Below are 19006 nucleotides of genomic sequence, written 5' to 3'. Positions count from 1 at the left end.
AAGAAAAAGTGTGAGTGAATGAGGGAAAGACAGCATCAGGGGACCTTTACTCTGTCACCCTTAATTAAAAATGGATTCATCAGAAGTGAGGAGAGAGAGAGCGACAGAGATTTTCAGGTCACCATACCAGTGTCTATTAAAAGAAATTATAACAACCCTTTTGTTCAGCTAGCTGGGACTCTGAAGTACTGTTGGCACAAGATGAATTGTGAGTGGCAATGCAAATGCAATGTTACAAAAAACACCTTATTTTTCATATATTTTACATTGTTGTAGCACCTCCTTTTTAGAAATGCCCTGTTTAGTTCCTGAATCCCCTCCTTCTGAAAAGTGCAATGTGCTCTGATTGGTCGGCTGGACCAGTGTGTTGTGATTGGTCAACCACTTTAAGTGGTTTCAAAAGTTTCACGCCCCTTACCATAACCCTGAGTTTTAACACACTATGAATACAACTCAACCAGGCCACTGCCCCTTTATTAGCATATGCCTTAGGCAGAATTAGGTAAATGAGGATTATTGTGACATGTTCGCTCCTGGAAGAAAACTCAAGATTACAATCAAGGCATTTCAGGGAGTTCAGAAACAGTAAGCAAAGCACTGATATAGAGAACAACTCCCGCTGGAGTGACTTTGTGCTTTGGAACTTACAGACCTTATTCATGCTCAAACAGCAACATTACAGACTGAAGACATTTATATTAAAAAAGCATAATAGGTCCTCTTTAATGTAAAAAACTAGATTATATTTTTGGTCATGTAAAACTGCAGCAGCAGTAGAACTAGTGATGCTTGCCTTAAAGTATTTGTTTAATTGTTTATTCTTTTAGCTGACCACATAAAAAGGTTGTGTCACAGTCACAGATAATGGTGGCTGTAGTGAAGCGCACGACTCAGGAAATACTCAAACAGTCTTTAATCTAATGATCAACATAATATACAGGAGAATAACTCAGAGAAACACAACCACATATACATCCATGACAACGGACAAATGAACTGAGGGAACACAAGGGGTGCATTTCAATCAGCTCCCTAGTTCAGTAGTCAGGGCAATTATCAGGGAATCAGCCACACTCATTTACATGATATACTGATTCACGACCTAGGGTGCTAGGGAGCTGACTGAGATGCAGGGCAGGACTTAAATACACAGGGGCTGATTAACTGAAAGGGAACAGGTGTGGGGAATTAATCAAACACCCAAGGAGACTATCAAGCAAGGTATCACAAGTGAGCAGAAGGCAAACCCAAAACTAGTGACAAAACAGGACTAAAATGACCATAAATTTGACATTACTTCTGGAGGAGGACGCAGAGCAGGCAGAGGCAAGGGAAATGGGGACAAAGACTGAAGGAAAGACCAGGGTGGCGAAGATGGTGGGAGGAGCCAGGGTGGAGACAGGAGCAGGAGGAGGCAGATGGTGATCCAGAGGCCAGCCAGGACGATGCCCTACGGTAAAGTTGAAGGAGGGAAGAGCCATGGTGTTAAACTCGATGCCATGAGGACGATGGATGGAGACAGGTGATATAAATCATAGCGATACCGCAGGCTTCGGAGACTGAGCCACAGCGACAACTGGCTATTTTTATCGGAAGTGACAATCAGCTGTCTGACTCCCTGACGTCACGGGGATTCCCTGGATCTTCCCGACAGAAGTCTCGCGAGAGTAAAACGGGAACACAAACACATTTCCGGGCAATACAACACAGGGGAAAACATCTATACAAAACAGCTGTACTTATATATTATTAATTAGGATAATTCACAGCGTTATAAATATTCCCCTTTTATGTGGCCGCGCTACAACCTGAGGTGGAACCAGGGTACCGGAGGGCTGAGGTGGAGCCGGGGCAACTGATGGCCACGGTGAAGCCGGAGGGAGGGCAGAACCAGATGGAGCCATGGGGTGAAGAGACGTAGCACAGAGGACTGCTCGCAAGTCCGCAGTGTAAGTGAGGTGATGTCTGACCGAGGTGGACCCGGAGGGTCAAGGGAGCCCGGTGGAGCCTTAAGGCCGATAGTCCCAGGTGGAGCTGAGGGAGAGAGGAGACAAGGTGGAGGAATCTGGATGACAGGCCAAGGTGGAGTGACGGGATCAGCAGCTGGAAACAGAGCTAGGGGATCCCTTTGTCTAGGAGGAGCTGGATGCTGTAAACCTACTTCCACACGAAGCCGGAGCTTACCCTAAACCAATCTTTTTTTTTCCTCGTCTCAAAAAATATCTGCGTCCACACGAAACCACTGAAACGACTCAAAATTATGTAGTATACATGCCAGACCATTATGTGGCGCAGTAATTCTGCCACAGAGATGCATTTAAAGCAGCGAACAAGACTTGCAGCATGCACATAAACCTTGCGCACTGTGTACAAACTATAGTAAAGCTTAGAAATAACGCTTTATTTTGGCTCAGTAGCTTCTGCAGCACGAACACAACCATCTAGAGTCTGCTATTGCTGTTGTTGTTGCTGTTTTGTGCTGTTAGCGGCATCTGACTAGGGTCGACACGTGGGGAGATTACATCATTATTTCAGAAAATATACGGATAGGCTGTCCACACGAAAACGCAAAGACAGCGTTTTCAGATTTATCCACTCTGGGACCCGGTTTCAAAAAATAGCAGTTTCACACCGGATCCGTGTGGACGAAATGCCTATCCGATACAAAATTTGTGCGTATTCACAAAAACGTGTCTCCGTGTGGACGGGGCCTAAGGCACGCCTCAGAGGGGCGGTAGAGAAGGAGGAACCAAGGAGCTGACAGGAGACAGTGACGACTGGGCAGAAGAACTGGAAGTTGGAATTTGAAGAGGAGTTTGGAGAGGGAGACTGGGAAGGATCCTAGGAGACACAGGAGGCTTGAAGCTGGACAGATCCAGCAGAGACACAGGAAAACTGGGACTAGACGGGCAGCGACAGCTCACCCTCTGCAACGGGAGTGTAGGCGGGGCTCCACTCCATGCCCTCGAACACCATGAGTACTCCTTTGGGGATGGGCAATGTTGCCGGCTTAGTTACTTCATGATGTGCTGGCAGTGTCATCACAGCAGGCTCTGCCAAATGGTCATGGCAGGCTGGTCTCTGGATTTGGAGCGGGGCAGGTGACTTCCTCCTCAGCAAGGCCGATGGCAAATTGCTGAAACTTCACAGACACATTCTGCGGACACCAGAGACTTATATTACATCTTGTGAAAAGGGACATAAAAGGTCCCCTTTTAGAATAATTTCTGAAGGATCATGTGACACTGAAGTAATGATGTTGAAAATTCTGTTTTGATCACAGGAATAAATTATATTTTAAAATATATTCAAATAGAAAATAAATATTATTGTGATAATATTTCATAATATTACTGTTTTTACTGTTGATTAAATAAATGCAGACTTCTTTCAAAAATCTTACCAACCCCAAACTTTTGAACAGTAGTGATAGGCTGTTTTCCATCAGTGTTGTTAATAACATACATAATTTCTGAGTTTTCCCATCTTCTTAAACCAACAATTAGATTCTGTCCATCTCTAAACTGTTAATTAAAAGGAGAGTCAGTCAAGGGTAATAAATAGAAAGCTTTGCGTACTTCCCAGAACCACAAACAACAGAACTGCTGTGGATCAGCACTTGACAACATTCATGTCAACTAAAGGTCCCCGACAAGGTTTGTCACAATGAAAAAGTTAGACTTAATTTGTTGCCCTTCTCACACTAAGGATGTCGAGAGAGAAACACAATATGTAGAATCCCCAGCAGGAGGCAAATGACATCTGAAAACAGCATCTGTGTCGGTTTTCAAATGATTTCAGATATGTGTCATTTAAGACAATCTGAAGTTAATTGAACATGAACAGTTTCACTCAGAAATGACACCATTTGTTCATGTATATATTTCTTTCCTTACAAAAATATACTGGAAAATCCCAGAGGGAACTTCTGGGAAACATTTTTGCCCCAAATTATCCATAAGCTAAATACAAATCACAAATGAATATACCTTTTTATATGAGATTATATTTTGATTACATTTCTCCCAAAATAAATAAATAAACCAGAACTGAAACATCATGAGGCAATTTTTTGGTACATTTGCTATGCAGGTAAGGAATATTCTTTTTAATTCTATGCTTACACAAAGAAAGGTGCCATTAGTTTCATTATTTCTTCTCACATCAAAGACACTCAAGGCGAACCTTTATCCTGGATCCTGATGGTTGTTTGATCTTGTCTGAAAATACAGTTCAAGGACAAGTTCGAAAAAGTGAGTTGAAAGGTAGGAAAACTCTCCAAGCTTCAAAAGCTGTCCAACAACAGCACATTAGACATTATTATATATTGTCAGAAATTTCAGACATTTAATTGCATCATATGAGTTGAGCTCAGCCCTATACATTCATTATTAGTGACAGACACCATAGTGCAATGGGATGCATTTTGATTTTGTTTCAAGTGGATGACCTAGATGTCAGAATATGAAATTAATGATAGCTATGTTGATGAGACGACCAAATAACTCACAAAAAAAAATGTGTGAAATATGAACAAAAAGAAGAATATGACAGATATAATAATTCACACACAAAAAAGTGTATTATTCTTCTGAATTAGTTTGTGTAATCTTTGAAAACTATGTATACTTTAGATGAAAGGAAATGTTAATCTTTTTTTAAGATGCTTAAACTTTGAGATGGTTTCAAATAAAATCACAAACAGTTATGGATGTGAAACCAGGAATCAACCAAAGATACAAACCAGCTAGTAATGTAAACACAAGACAAAGAGCAGAGGCTAACTCGGGGTATAAATACACAGTGGCAAAAAGGAACAGGTAAGACTCTAATCAATTAAACAATGAAACAATGAATAACTAAGGCAACCAATGAAACAGGAACTAAACACACTGGAACTGAACAGCATAGATATATATCTATCCATAGATTCCTCATTAGTGGCTATTTCTGTGGGCCACTTTACGTAAGCCGTCCACCATATTGGAATGGTCAGAGTATTCGAGAGCAAGCTGATTGAGCATCTGCAACCTTAGACGTATGTATGAATATCTATATCTGCAATAGACTTCAGCAGATGATTTTTCTAAACTAACACAATACAACAAGATGAAGGCATTAGCTAATACAACATTGAAAAGTTACCATAGTATAAAAACCTGTAAAATTATACATATAAAAACACAAACAAACACATTCTCACCTGTGAAAGGTTATCCCATTTCTTCAGGAATTTAAATCAATGTTGTGGCATCATTGATTGTTACTCTGAGTGACGACACTTTGACCGTTACAAGATGGCTGGTGCATCGACGCGTCTGGACTGGTCAAATGTGACATCTACGTATATGATTCTATGCTGAACACAGGCAAAGTAATACAAAAGAATATCAAAATAAAGGTCCATGCACAGAGAATTCGTGACAGATATGGCTGATAATTCTTTTGTCAGCATACCATTTAGCAATCAATTTATTTTATGGCTGATAACCATTAAATCGGCTATTATTTTGTCCAAAAAAAAAAAAAAAATGAAAAGACTAAAAACTCATGTCAATCATTTTAGATGCTTAAAAAGTTAATTAAGGCATCGCAACATATAATGTACAGTATGAAAAATGGATGTTCACTTGCTATAGATTACATTTAAAGGATTACCAAAAATGAAAACTGCTTTCATTTAGAACCAAAGTCACTTTAAGACAAGTCATTTCACTCAGCGGCCATCTTTGAAATGCCTCTCAGGCATGCAAATGCAGCTCCTATCTCTTTGAATGGGGAAACATCAAATTCTTCAAAGTTGTTCACCAAGCTTTCGATTAAATTTTATATTTGAAATCACCAATGAACTCTGACAACAACTGTCTCATAAAGGTTGTTTCTAAATGCTCGAATCATGACAAAAAAAAAAAATTCAGGCTGGATCTAGCTAATGCGCATGCGCAGTTCTAAGTGCGCATCTCTACAGGAAGCATGCGTCTGACTGTTTCTATAGGAACCGGAGCTTCTAACGGCTGCTGCAGTGATGCGATGACTTTACCAATCGCTGATTGGCTCTTATTTAGAAGGCGGGGCTTATTCCGCCATATTGCACGTTGCACTTTCTCCCATTCATAATTATATGAGTGCACCGGCTTTCTATATATAATCTTTGTTTAGAACCCTGTCATTCCAAACCAGTATGTCATTTTTTTCTGTGAAACAAAGGAAGAAATTTTGGTCATAACAAAGAAAGTAAAAGGGGTCTTGTGTTCTTTTTGGACCCCAATGTCGCCCTCTGAATTCACAAACATCTCTTATCACAGCTGATAAACTATAAGTTAAGTTATGAATGTAAGCAGTTTGCAGGTTGAAAATGCAATGCAATGAGAATTTGTTGGCATGGCATATTCCTTTAAGATTCCCCTGAGAAATAAAACTACAGGGTAACCCAGTTTTCAGTCATAAGCCAGCATGATTTTGTGATCATTATGTCATAATTAATTTAGAATAATTAATGGGGTGGATCGTGCTGTAGCTCCAAGGTGGATTTGAACTTTGGGCCTCAGAATTTGAGATGGACAATCTAGGCAGTTAGCCAGAGGGAAGGCTTCCAGCTCACCGACCCAACTGCAGTTTAAAGCTTGAGAGAGATGCACACCGTTAACTCTAATTAAAGTTTTGTGCCATGTCATTAAGCAAATTTTCTTAATTTGTGTTATTATCACATATGACATATGTTGACTCCTTTTTGCTTTTTAGAGTTTTTCCAAACCTAAAATACCTCAAAATGTGCAGCTTGTTCAGGAAAGGTGTGGTGTTACTTTTCTAAGCAAAGTAGTGGCAATGTAAGTCTATGGGATTTTGTTGGTCGTAACACTTACACTACCATTCTAATACTATTAAGTTACATGGATTCTATTTCATGTCGCATTTTTGTTCATCTTTATTTCTTTTTCTCGGCAAGACAGAGTTAAGTGCGGTGCTAATAGAGTCACTGAAGACCGCCGGCCAAGGTCAGGATTTTCATGAAATAATACATTAAATTTCATATCATAAACCCCCAAAACACTTGGAATATGACACGTGTCGCTTGGGATCATTCTGTGATACTTTTGCGCCTTTTTTAAAACTTTTATGCTGGTCACTATTCACTGCCATTATATGGACAAATGCAAGTGGGACTTTTTTTTTTTTTTTTTTCCTTCAAAAAAAAAAATCAACTTTTGTGGTCCATAAAGGAAGGAATGGCACAACAACAGGGTGAGTAATTGATGACTTAATTTTCATTTTAGGATGAACTATCCCTTTAAGTCTCATACTTAAGGGGAAAATTTAAGGTGCAATGCAACTGGGTATTGGGATGGCATTGTGTTACTGTTTGTGTTAGCAAACAGTCATACTTTCTTCAGAAAATATAAAAATCTAGTTTCTTTAAGTAATATTCATCTTTCAAATTATGCCTATTATAAAAACAACTAAAATATTGCTGTTGCCAGTGAAGATGGTGTGAAAAGCATATAAAAAGAGCAGAATAATTTTAGTTCTGTTTCATGTTCTGAACACATTTGGAAAAAAAAAAAAACTTCCTCAAGAACATCGAGTACAGGTGTTTTTTGTCAGTAAGAGGAAATAATGTGGGATGAAAGTATCATCTCAGTTATTGTGTGTGTCACACAACAGCAGAGCAACTAGTGTGGGTGAAGATAGGGCTGATCAACAGCATTAAAAGAAGGAGGAGAGATATGTGAGAGGAGAGATGTGTATGAGCGAGGTGATAAAAATGAGAGCATCTGTGTTAGCTTGGAGACCATGTGTGAATGATGTTTTCTGTCACCTTTCTCAACTCTTGCACTTTAGAAAAGGTAAAGACAGATAGGAAAAGATCTCAGTCTTCCATATCTGCATTATGTACTATAGGACTCTATTTCAATTATACATAACCACATTACCTACTGTGAACTTAGCTAGAACATTAAGCTGCAAAACATATTTATGCATTAGTATGCATAATAATTGGCTTGGGGAGTATGGGTGCAAATAGCAATTTCCACCATGTTGCCCAGGTAAAAAGTTACAGTTCATTAAACATAATGACACCTTAACAGCAGAACATACTGTCACGCAATATGGGTTGTCACAGTGGGAAACTGATATAATGAATAGAATTTATAGTCTTTTTATTGGATCTTCAGCAAAGGGTAAACAAATCACAATTTGTACCAGGCTGTAAACATGTTTTTTTCTGCTGTAAAGTTGGGCATTTTAACATGGGACTCAATAGCCGCGTTTCCACTGCCGGGCCAAAGGCGGGCGTGCTAGTGCGTGCCAGGGCCGGTCGCGTTTCCACTGTCACATCCGGGGCTTGATCGTGCCTCTTCGGTGCTTCCTCGGTGCCAAAGGCACGGGTTTTTCGGCCCGCCGAAAACCTTGGTCCAAAGCGGGCCGGCTGGGGCTTGAGGCGCGGTCGAGGTGAAAGGCGGAGCTAATCGTAGTCAGGTGATGGTCTACACGCTGAAATGGGTTGGGTTGTGTGACGTTTGCGGAGCTAATGGACCGACAGTGGAAAAGCGCCTATTGAGATTCTGCTCTCTTTTGGAGCCTGTCCCTAGCGGCCAGTTGATGAATTGCAGTTTAAGTCACTTAAACTCAAACTTCACTCAAGTGAAACTCGCGGTTAAGAGTAAGGGGCGTGACATTTTCAAAACACACTTGAAGCAGTTGACCAATCAGAGCACATTGCACTTTTCTGAAGGAGGGGCTTCATAGAGACAGGAACTAAACAGAGCGTTACTGACAGACTGGGAAGAGAGGAGCTGCAACAATGGAGAATATGTGAAAAAAAATGTGTTTTTTGAACATTCAAGCATGAAAATCTGTTCTAGTAGACCCCAAAAAAACAAAACAAAATCAAGACTTTGTAAAATAATATGGTCTCTTTAAACAGTAAAGGGTAACATACCCACATTACAAACCATTGTTTTGGCCAAAAAAAAAAAATTGTTTTCTATATTAATATGTTTAAAAATGTAATTTATTCCTGTGATCAAAGCTACATCCTTACACGATCCTTCAGAAATCAATCTAATATGCTCTTATTCATTCTAATATGTGTTAATTAATTTTTTCATTTTGAACTAGACTAAATGTAGTATTTTCCATCACTGTGCTTCACAGTTGTGCATGGTAGCTGTTTATAACCACATCCAGTCAACTATACTCTAGAATCACAATAACATTGATCAGTCTTGCTCGCATGTGAGGTATTTCATCTTTTATATAAATAAGCAAATAAAGATTGGCAGTAAAGCTTCCAAATATTTCTCATTCCTCACATGCATTTTTTCATTAAGGTAGGGAAAAAAAATTGTGGTCCTGCATAAATGAGCATCTGAAATGTTTGCCATTGTCAAACAGTGGAGTTGCAAACAATTTGCCTCATCACTGAAAGCATATTTACAGCCACAATAATGTGGCATTGCTTGTTACTAACTCTACATTGTTCCATTTTTCAGAAAATACAAAAATATTTCCAACAGCAAACACTGAAGAGAGAAACAAAGTTGAACTATGATTAAAAAAAATAAAAAATAAAAACTGATGCTATTTTTAGAGTCATGTGGATTTGAAATGCAACTCCCAATATATAACATCTTGGACAATTTCTTTGATAATTTTCAAAAGTATTGAATTATTATTATCATTAATTCTCTTTCTCCATTAAAAGAGGGTGTATGTACGGTCTACAGCTCCCGTAAGGTGCGCACATATTTATGCTAAGTTTACTTTAATATGTGCGTGGAAAAATACAAAGGAAAAAACTTTTCCATTTTTAGTACATCATTGTGGTGTAAACGTACCAAGCTTGTCAAGTGGTATTGTTTTCAATTAATGTACATAGTAACCTGGGTTCAAATCCTGGAGCCTGATGTATAAACATTGCGTATGCACAAAAAAAGGCATTGAAATGTAAGTATGCAATGTTTATATACCTCAGGCCCCAGGATTTGAACCTAGGTTACCTTATACATTAATTGAAAACAATACCACTTGATAAGCTTGTCTTAGGGTACGTTTACACCACAACGATGTACTAAAAATGGAGACGTTTTTCCTTTGCACATTTCACGTACAGATAACACCATTGTCAAAACAATCCCCGTTCACATGGATCCGCGAAAACGACTGAAAACGCTGTATTATTCATGCCAGGCCAGTAGTTGGCTATGTCAGTTTGTAAAGAAACACTACGCACCTATAGACTCAACATCACCGTTTTCACAAATTCACATTTTTGTAGTTTGTAGTACATGCAGACTGTAATGATGGGTCAACAGAATGTGGATCCATTTGCAGCTTTTATTAAGACAATGATCAAAGCAGACAGGGGCAAAGGCAAAGACATAAACAGGGACAGGCAAAGGTCAAGGCAGGCGGCAATCAAACAGAGTCGGGTCACAGGCAGAGATCGGGGCAGGCGGCAAGCAAACACAGTCCAGTAAACAGGCAGAGATCAGGGCAGACGGCAGAGAATCACAGGAGATAAACAGTCCAAACGGCAACAGAATAACGATCCACAAGAAAACGCTCAGAAATTATCACCGGGGCAAAACAAGACTTTGCAATATGTGTGTGCGTGTGTGTGTGTCTTAAATTGTGTGAGTGTGATGTGGCGCAGGTGTGTGCGCAATCAGTCCCAGGAATGAGGGCCTATGGGAAACATAGTCCGAATGGGTGAAAGTCAATATTCAGGTGACGGCTCCCTCCGGTGGGGCGGAGGAGGAGGCGCGGGAGCCACATTCGTGACAGAGACGATAACATGGTATAATTTTCAAAAACTTGCATTTTGAATCCTGTTTTCAAAAGTTTGCACTTTCAGGCCAACAAAATGTAATTGAACATCCAAAATGCATAAAAAGTTTTACATTTTTAGCTGAAAACGGTCTTGTGTAAACTATTACCGCTAAATCGCCATCACCTGCTTTCAAATGGAGCGGCATTTAATAGACAGAACCGTAGTTCACTGACAAGCCACGCAATATCGCGTTCATTATTGAAGGCGATTCATCTGCGATATGAACGCGATATTGCGTGGCTTGTCAGTGAACTACGGCTCTGTCTATTAAATGCCGCTCCATTTGAAAGCAGGTGATGGCGATTTAGCGGTAATCAGGGAACCGGCTTTACTGACGAAATGCGTGTGACAATCTCATGCGATATATCGCCCAGCCCTAGTGTAAACGGCTCCTTACATGCAAAAAATTAACCAAGACTGGCACTGGTAGCCTCTAAAAAATAAATACTAAGTTTATGACGCCCCGGAACAAAAATACAGCATTACAGCTTTGAAAGAGATAGTTTTTAAAAAATAAATCATCAAGGACTCACCGTTTTGTATGACAAATGTATTCTGAACTCCTATTTGGTCATTCATTAAATGAGTGAATGCTGTGTCTTATACATGTGGATGAGTCAGAGCCCGAGACTTGTGTTTAATTTCACAGGTGTATCAGAGGCCTTGACAGTCAACAAGTTTAGTCACAGAGCGCTACTGACTTCCCCCTGACACTCACGAACTGTCTTCAAGACACCTCCAAGGACACCATTCAGTTCTGCTGCGTTGCTGTGAAAATGCGTCACCCAGCAAAACCTTGTATTGAGCTTCCTGTCGCCCGAGCCAAGACGATAAAAGGGAAATATTGTCTTTCTATTTGCTGTGAAGATACAATCAATTGACATAAAAGAGAGGAAGCAGCCACTCCAGTCCATTTTTGATGTCTCTAGAAGTGAGTCATCTCTAACATTTGATTCAGTCTCCGAGAAATACAGCAAATATTAACTGTGTAATACAGCGTGACTATTTGACTTGTTATGAACCCTGATCATCTGGTGCCTTTTATCAAGAGGGTATATATTTGCATATGCACTGGATCTCTGGTTTTACATAGACATGTAGAGGTAACGTCTGACACAGGGCACATATCACCAGGCAGAGCTTGCAGAGAATAAAGCATTACCTTATGCAGGTTAAGGTCACGTCCATGGTGGAAACGCCTGATTGAAGGCAAACTGCAGTTCTTAAGTGTCAAAGCACTGAATAGATATGTTATTGAAGTGCTGAGCAGACAGAAATCAGCCTCTGTCACTGTACGGTCAAAGAAGCAGCACATTTTGTGCAGGGAGAAAAACTGAATACCTTATGTGCCATGCGGCCCAAGAGGAGATTACCATATCTTTGTGTTCACAGGTACACCTTACTCAACTACATATCCAATGACCAGCTGCAGAAACCGAGGACAAATGTAATTTTTTTTAACATTTTTTTCCGCACCACTCTCATAATACTACATGCAATCCTAAAAATAAAGGTTCTTTATTGCCATGAAGAACCTTTAACATCCATGGAACCTTTCCATTACACAAAAGATTCTTTATAGTGTAAAAAGATTCTTTAGATTTTCAAAATGTTTTTCACACTGAGAAAAAAAAGTTCACAGAAAAGTTCTTTGGGGAACCTGAAATGGTTCTTCTATGGCATTGCTGCGAAAACTCAATTTTGCAACCGGTGTAATAGTAATACCTTTAAAATTTTAATATCATTATATTGAATTTAATACAAGATGTCAGTGTGGAGGAGACTGTAACCATGGTAGTAACCAATTAACATGCAAAAAAAATATTAACCTACTGTTCATCAAGTAAAAGCACGTTCTTAAAGGTGCCCTCGAATGAAAAATTGAATTTATCTTGGCATAGTTGAATAACAAGAGTTCAGTACATGGAAATGACATACAGTGAGTCTCAAACTCCATTGTTTCCTCCTTTATAAATCTCATTTGTTTAAAAGACCTCCGGAGAACAGGCGAATCTCAACATAACACCGACTGTTACGTAACAGTCGGGGTGTACGCCCCCAATATTTGCATATGCCAGCCCACGTTTCCAACATTATAAAAGGCATTAGACAAGGGCAGCCAGTATTTACGTCTGGATGTGCACAACCAAATCATCAGACTAGGTAAGCAAGCAAGAACAATAGCGAAAAATGGCAGATGGAGCAATAATAACTGACATGATCCATGATAACATGATATTTTGAGTAATATTTGTAAACTGTCTTTCTAAATGTTTCGTTAGTATGTTGCTTATGTACTGTATGTTGCTTATGTACTGTTAAATGTGGTTAAAGTTACCATCGGTTATTACTGTATTCACGGAGACAAGAGAACCGTCGCTATTTTCATTTTTAAACACTTGCAGTCTGTATAATGCATAAACACAACTTCATTCTTTATAAATCTCTCCAACAGTGTAGCATTACCCGTTAGCCACGGAGCACTATCAAACTCATTCAAAATCAGAAGTAAACAATATAACAGTATACAATACTCACATAATCCGATGCATGCATGCCGCATGCATGACGAACACTTTGTAAAGATCCATTTTGAGGGTTATATTAGCTGTGTAAACTTTGTTAAGGCACTGTTTAAGGCAAGCGCGAGCTCTGTGGGCGGAGAGCACGGGATTTAAAGGGGCCGCAGCATAAAATCAGCGCGTTTATAATGATGCCCCAAAATAGGCAGTTAAAAAAATTAATAAAAAAAAACATCTATGGGGTATTTTGAGCTGAAACTTCACAGACACATTCAGGGGACACCTTAGACTTATATTACATCTTTTACAAACATAATCTATGGCACCTTTAACATAAAACTGCCATGTTAACTCAACTCAAACGCTTTGTGCAACAAAAACAGGCATGTGGCAGTATAAAATTTTCATATAACTGTTGAAGCTTTTATCACAGTATTATATTATGCTACAAAAACAGGTAGAAAAGAACACACCTTAAGAGCTGCACAATTAACCGTTAAAAGATCGCAATGCAGAACATTCGAATCAGCGTTGGCGCTTCCGCTAACCCAGAGAGAGCGGTTATCATATGAAATATGAAAATTGAAAAATTCATATGAAATCATATGAATTTTTCATATCATATGAAAAATTTGCAATTTTGTTTGAACAGTATTGTTATTTCTGTGTTACAAATATTCAAATTTTCACAGAAGTACTGTGATAAAAGTTTATAGGTCAGATATAAACACTGATGTCTATGGAATCGATCAAAATAGAGCAAATCCTTTTGAAAGTAACTTTGTGCTTCAAATAACAATTGTATAAATTACAAGTGACTTAAAAATATGTAAATGAATCATTCATTCAAGAGATTCTTTCAAAAACGCTGATTTATTCAGTAATGAAACAAGTGAAGTATTTGAGTGAGTATGAGTGAGTTATAGAATCATTCATTCAAACAAATTTTTTAAAACAATTCATTCAGATTAATTAAACATTGTATATAGACTGCAGCAATTAACATTTTGCCAGAAATACTAGTAAATTACATGTTATTTTGTTTAGTTGTTCGTTCAGCGATCTTTATTTGAAACAAAAAAAATGTGATTCTCAATTTATCCAGAATCATGCCGTTCTAGCACAACTATAAAAAAAAATAAAAAAAAATAATAATAAAGAATCAGAACATTTTGAACCAGCATCTAGATATCTTTTCCATTCTTCAGGATAAAGGTAACCCTTACAATGCCTGCTCTAAATGCCAACATCACTTTTCCCCCCTTTTTTCATCAACACTTTTTTGAATTTTCCAATTCATTCTCCCATCCACTCCTAGGCAAAGCATGCTGGGAACTAGAAATCTGCTGTTCAGTTAATGTAAACAAATATGATTAATTTATTATTAAATTGTTATAATCTCTGTATTTTATGCAAATGAACAATATACTCTTTCTCCGTGTTACCTGCACCCAAATAGCTAATGTTCATCACACATTTTAAAATATTTTAAAAAGTGTGTATGTGAAGTTTCAGCTCAAAATACACAGATAATTTATTATAGCATGTTAAAATTGCCACTTTTGGGGTGTGAGCAAAAACGTACTGTTTTTGAGTGCGTCCCTTTAAATGTAAATGAGCTGTTGCTCCCGGGCCCATTTCCAGAAGAGGGCGGAGCTTTAACAACTCATGCCCCAGCATATCGACAACAACAAAACAGGACAAACTCATGCAGCAAAAATGACAGAAACGGTGTTCTTGTGCAATTTTTAACTAGGAAACCCTTGTTTAGTAATTCCAATTGTATGTGACATCATCATAGGGGGGTGACATCATCGTTGGGGGGGGAATCTAAATCAGCTCGTTTGAAGAGATTGCTTCTCATTTATGGGAATTCTTAAAAAAAAAAAGTGGATGTGAGTGGATTTTTACCATTATAGGCTGTTTTTTCTCTGCGCACACACATCGGTGTTCAAACACCTTATGAAAGTGAATTTTGCATAATAGGTCCCTTTAAGGACATAGAGATCACTGCAGAGCTGTGATACAATTATGACTCAATAAAATCCAATTCTCTCTCTTCAATTCACTCATTAACTTTGATCCACAGGCAATGCCTAGAATCTGTAATTCTCTGTTTATTTCATGAAATATCAGCAGGATGGCATACAGCTGCCTTGAGAAAGGTTGGTTGCATTTAAAATAAGGTAAATGATTCAATAAAGGTTAATACAAAACTTCTCATGAATTGATCCTGATATGATTGGCAGCAAACACATGCAACAAAAAGCACAACCCACAATGTATTCATGCTAGACTATGGAGCATAACTTAGAACCGAGTATGATTTTATACTTTTATCATACACCAGACAATGACATTTCGTAGATAGGAGGTCATGAAGCATTAAACATGATTATATAAATCTGACTCTAATTCTCTTCTAGTCTCAAGATTGTGTGCATATCCATCAAGGCTGCCATTATTTACAGTGCACATGCAGGAAAGACATGATTAAATGTAAATTATTGAAGATGAAGGAACCAATAGATAGGCAAAGTGATCCATTTTTGTGCTCATCTAGTGTTTAATTAAAAGGCTACAGCAAGTTATTAGCGGTACCAACAATTAGCTCTGTGGATTATGCTTGTAAAGCGCTGCGTACCTATTAGTGAGGTCATTATGGTTGTTCAAAGGGCTTTCATTTTATATGACATTTTATTAGCTAACTGAACCACAAAGAGTGGAGATGAGGACATTATTATGATCTTAAATATGCTCCTTAAAATGAATTTTTGAAACAACAAAGTGTCCTGTGTCTGCCTCGTGATGAAGTAATAATGAATCTTGGAGGGGAGGGGAAATTAAAAACAGACTTTTAAACAAAATGTACTTTCCCTGGGCTTTCATTTATCAAAACCCTTTCCAGCAAGAAAATTCATGGCCATGTCATTATGTAAGAGACAGTGAAGGTTGAGTTGTGCTGGTCTGCAACATTAAGACATGAGATGATAGATGACACTACAGTAAGATGACAGTATAAACTATTTGCTCATACCAAAGTCTTGAGGAAGATAGATGGTAAACTGCAAATCTACAGCGAATACTTTCAGAAGCTGAGACATTTACAGCTCAATACTCCAGAATGACACATTCCTAATGATTATAGACATTATCAGATACAGATTTAATTTTATGAATATGCTAGTTTGTTCTGGGCGCTTAATGGCAAAGTCAAAAGACAAACAGTTTGCGAATTATCCTCCTTATTTTTTCAATACAGAAGTAAGCTTTTTCCCATGAATGTGCGAGACTTTTTTTGCACTACAAACCAGTGTGTTTATGGTTAAAATTAAAATTTTAAATAACTAAAATAATATGATAACAAATACCAGTTTGCAACGTCAAGCAGCATAACAGACTGCTTTTGTCCAGCTAAAATAACTGTGGCTGTCACTGCAAGCTTCGCACATTAAAAATACCCAACTTTTACTGTAAAAATAAGGATCCAATGCATTTTGGGGTCAACAATTTTAAATGAAAATTGTCAAAAAGAATTTTTGATGTCTGACACCTAGATGTTAGACCAGGGGTAGGCAAGTTCGGTCCTAGAGAGCCACTGTCCTGCAGAGTTTAGCTCCAACCCTGCAAAAAAACCTTCAGCTGCCTATAGCCTTAGTAATCCTGAAGAGCTTGATTAGCTTGTTCACGTGTGTTTGATTAAGGTTGGAGCTAAACTCAGCAGGACAGCGGTTCTCTAGGACCGAACTTGCCTTCAAAGTTGATGTGGAAAAATGGTCAAGCGAAAGGATTTAAGTGAGTTTGACAAGGACTAAATTGTGATGGCTAGACGACATCAGAGCATCTCCAAAACTGCAGCTCTTGTGGGGTGTTCCAGGTCTGCAGTGGTCAGTATCTATCAAAAGTGCTCCAAGGAAGGAACAGTGGTGAACCGGCAACAGGGTCATGGGCGGCCGAGGCTCATCGATGCACGTGGGGAGCGAAGGCTGGCCCGTGTGGTCCGATCCTACTGACGAACTACTGTAGCTCAAATTGCTCAAGAAGTTAATGCTGGTTCTGATAGAAAGGTGTCAGAATACACAGTGCATCGCAGTTTGTTGCGTATGGAGCTGCATAGACCAGTCAGGGTGCCCATGCTGACCCCAGTCCACTGCCGAAAGAGCCAACAGTGGACACGTGAGCATCAGAACTGGACCACAGAGCAATGGAAGAAGGTGGCCTGGTTTGATGAATCACATTTTCTTTTACATCACGTGGATGGCCGGGTGCGTGTGCATCGCTTACCTGGGGAACACATGGCACCAAGATGCACTATGGGAAGAAGGCAAGCCGGCAGAGGCAGTGATGCTTTGGGCAATGTTCTGCTGGGAAACCTTGGGTCCTGCCATCCATGTGGATGTTACTTTGACACGTACCACCTACCTAAGCATTGTTGTGGACCATGTACACCCTTTCATGGAAACGGTATTCCCTGGTGGCTGTGGACTCATCAGCAGGATAATGCTCCTGCCACAAAGCAAAAATGGTTCAGGAATGGTTTGAGGAGCACAACAACGAGTTTGAGGTGTTGACTTGGCCTCCAAATTCCCCAGATCTCAATCCAATCGAGCATCTGTGGGATGTGCTGAACAAACAAGTCCAATCCATGGAGGCTCCACCTCGCAACTTACAGGACTTAAAGGATCTGCTGCTAACATCTTGGTGTCAGATACCACAGCACACCTTCAGGGGTCTAGTGGAGTCTATGCCTCGACAGATCAGGGCTGTTTTGGCAGCAAAAGAGGGACCAACACAATATTAGGAAGGTGGTCATCATGTTATGCCTGGTCGGTGTATATATATATAATGTGCAGTTTTACTAAGACATAACAACATTTTTTTGACTGACCCCATCACAACTCCAAGTCTATGTTATTCTGGTATCTAGATCTGTCTCTTCCTTCACTGTAAGTCTTCTTGTTCGCACCAGGTGAAAATCATAAGTCAGACTACTTGAAAGCAATATCACACCTTTCCACAACAAGCCACACAATTAATCACCATGTCCATTTATGTATCACTTATGTCCATAGCACAAATCCCTAACCGGGCAATAGTACAAGTGACAGATTAAGTACAAAACTGTCTTGTAGGCATTTTCCCTGAATGCTTAGAAAGAACACCCACAGTAATAACAGTTTTTCCAAGGCCACTGAACTTTTTCAAACTATTGTAGTCTAGCTTTTTCAAGCTTTGAAGCTAAATAACAGTAATACAACAAACTACAATGCGCAGCAACTTTTTTTTTTTTTACAGTCGTTTATGGTGTACAAAATCTGCATTCTCTACTCTAGACCTTAGTCTGCTTAATTGTTCTTCTTATGTAAACCACAGTTGTCTCATAAAATCTTTAAAAGAAAAAGAAAAGAAGTAGTGCTGAGTTGTTGTTTTCAGAACATCTCTTTGCTGGGGTCTAGTTTACCAGTAGAGGCCACAAAAACACCTAGCAAGAAAATAAATCTATCCTTTGTCGTACACAAATATGTAAGCCTTTATTTGTAAGCTGTCATTTTTAATACAATTATAAGATGCATTTTCAAACTAATGCTAGTAGCTCTCAAATTATATTCTATAGACAAATGGTTTCCAGTAGCCAAAACAGCCTTTATCA

The sequence above is a fragment of the Megalobrama amblycephala genome, linkage group LG3, assembly GCF_018812025.1.
Source record: "Megalobrama amblycephala isolate DHTTF-2021 linkage group LG3, ASM1881202v1, whole genome shotgun sequence".
Lineage (NCBI taxonomy): Eukaryota > Metazoa > Chordata > Actinopteri > Cypriniformes > Xenocyprididae > Megalobrama > Megalobrama amblycephala.
This window is presented reverse-complemented; position numbering follows the sequence as displayed.